At 45.8% G+C, this 2,709-nt stretch overlaps 1 pseudogene; it reads left to right on the forward strand.

The window, feature by feature from the left end:
• The first annotated feature begins 373 nt into the window (after window positions 1-373).
• LOC128594098 (suppressor of cytokine signaling 2-like) lies at window positions 374-1,094 on the forward strand (annotated as a pseudogene).
• Window positions 1,095-2,709: the final 1,615 nt, after the last annotated feature.

A 2,709-nucleotide genomic window follows, 5' to 3' on the forward strand; every position in this document is an offset into this window, starting at 1 on the left:
GCCGCCGCCGCGACTCGCGGCCAGGGCTTCCCGGGAAGCACGAGCCCTAAGCCCGCAGCCGCCGACGCTGTGTGGGCCGCGGACCGCGCGCTCCGAGGTCCCGGGCGCACAGCCTCAGGATCCCCAGCGCCGGCAGCTCGGGCGTCGGTGGCAGGCGATCTGAGGTTGACCACGTCTGCGACAGTCTGCCAGGACCTGGGGAGAAGGAACAGGCAGCTCCTTATCTCCTACCCCTCTGCCAGTATTTCGGGCACTCAGCAGGGACTCGTTTGGGGATTCCCATTGACTTCCAGGAAGGAGATGAGCCCTTCTCTGTCCCCAGCTCGGGCAGTCACCTGACTTTGCCGCAGTTTGCCGCAGTGATATTTACCCCATGACCCTGCAGTGCCTTGAGCCCTCCGGGAATGGTGCGGAAGGGACACGGAGCCAGTAGGGGCCGGCGGGGTCAACGGAGGAGCCGTCCCCGGAGGCGGCGCGTCTGGCGAAGGCCCTGCAGGAGCTCAGTCAAACAGGATGGTACTGGGGAAGTATGACTGTTAATGAAGCCAAAGAGAAATTAAAAGAGGCACCAGAAGGAACTTTCTTGTTTAGAGATAGCTCGCACTCAGACTACCTACTAACAATATCTGTTAAAACATTACTTTATGGGGGCAAGACATGATTGCAAGAGGGACTTTACCTAACAATTGCAATCAGTGTAACCTGGCTTATTGTACCCTCAATGAATCCCCAACAATAAAAAAAAAAAAAAAAAAAAATCAGATGGACCAACTAATCTACGAATTGAATACCAAGAAGGGAAATTTGGATTGGACTCTATCATATGCATCCAGTCTAAGCTTAAGCAATTTGACAGTGTGGTTCATCTGATCGACTACTATGTTCAAATGTGCAAGGATAAGCGGACGGGCCCAGAAGCCCCCCCCTGGAACGGCACTGTTCACCTTTACCTGACCAGACCACTGTACACGTCAGCCCCTTCTCTGCAGCATCTCTGTACACTCACCCTTAACAAACGTACCAGTACCATCTGGGGATTGCCTTTACCAACAAGACTAAAAGATTACTTGGAAGAGTATAAATTCCAGGTATGAGTGTTTCTCTTTTTATAAACATGCCTCACATGGAGTATCTCTGAATGCAGCTATGTAAAAGAGAACCAAAACTTGTGACTGCTCTGGATAACTAACTACATGGAATCCTTTCTAAGAACAGCTAATGTCAATCTAATTTAAATGTGCAAAGAGGTAGCTAGGTATTTAAAGTGTCCCCTCACTGAAATACTTTCACCTAGTGATGTTTCTCTTCCTAAATAAAATGTCCCAAGTCAAGGCGGAAGGAGCAATTTATCAGAATGCTTTGCCTTTCTGAGGTTCCTTTCCATCAGGTCAAAGGTCCAAGCTCCAGAAGTAAAGAGCTCCACTAAAGAAGTATAAGAACAGATCTGACAAAGGCTTAACTTCAGTTTTACATGCCTGGTGATCAGAATCTACTTTAGGATTTTTTATATTTTGCATTCTGATGTACCTAGGAGTTTTGTTAAATAGATTATGCTTGGAAAATGTATTCTAAGTTCCAGACAACTGGTTTGCAAACCCTGTTTTAGAATGCAACCTCGAGGCAGCTGATACTCCTCAAAGTTGTGTATAAAACCCAAGACTTCACTTTCCATGGACCCTGCAGTCACCAGGATGGAGCCTGGATTGCTGTGCACGTCATTCTTTTTCTTTAAAACTTTACTCTTTTCAAGTATTTCAGTGACTGCAGTGAAGCCACCACTCTGCACGAATGCTGCTATAAAAGGATTTTATTTTTGATGGTAGAATATTTCACGGTATTTACATAACACATATTCTTCATCTAGTCATCCACAGACGGACACTGAGATTGATCCATTATCTTTGCAGTTATGAATGGTGCTGCAAGGAACATGATTATGTGAAACCCTAGAATACATGCCAAGTATATGTGAATAAGCTGTTATTGGACCAAGTACATTTGATTGGAACACCAGTTTATCCAAAGACTAAAAGAGGAATAGTCATTGTTCTTCACAAACCGCTCTTGAAGAATCTTTGAAGAGTCTGGCTTTTGTCTCCCTGGGTGGAATGGTGAAGCATCATTGTAGCTCACAGTAACCTCAAACTCTTGGGCTCAAGTGATCGTCTTGCCTTAGCCTCCCAGTAACTGGGACTACAGCCACTGCCACAACACCTGGATAATTTTTCTATTTTTAGCAGAGATGGGGTCTCACTCTTGCTCAGGCTGGTTAGAACTCTTAAGGCTCACACAGCTCACAAAGCACCTGTAGTCCCAGCTACTCAGGAGGCTGAGGCAAGAGAATTACTTAAGCCCAAGAGTTTGAGGTTGCTGTGAGCTGTGATGTCATAGCACTCTACCTAGGGCAACAAAATGAGACTCTGTGTCAAAAGAAAGAAAAGAAAAGAAAAAGCACACTGAACAGTCCTGGGCACTACTGTTAAATTAAGTCCAACCATGGGAGAGAGGAAAAGGAGAGATAAATACTTTCCATACAGAGTACCATCAACCATCCAGACTGAAGTCTTCTATTTCAATCTTAATCCCCTTACCTGATTGGCCAGCCATTCCCCCTTCCAGGCTGGAAACAATCTCACCCCTGATTCCTAAAGCATTTTCTTTTGACTATTGTGATTCAGTGACCCTTACCCTTTGCTTCTTTTACTTGTG

This window comes from Nycticebus coucang, chromosome 9, assembly GCF_027406575.1.
Source record: "Nycticebus coucang isolate mNycCou1 chromosome 9, mNycCou1.pri, whole genome shotgun sequence".
Taxonomy (NCBI): Eukaryota; Metazoa; Chordata; class Mammalia; order Primates; family Lorisidae; genus Nycticebus; species Nycticebus coucang.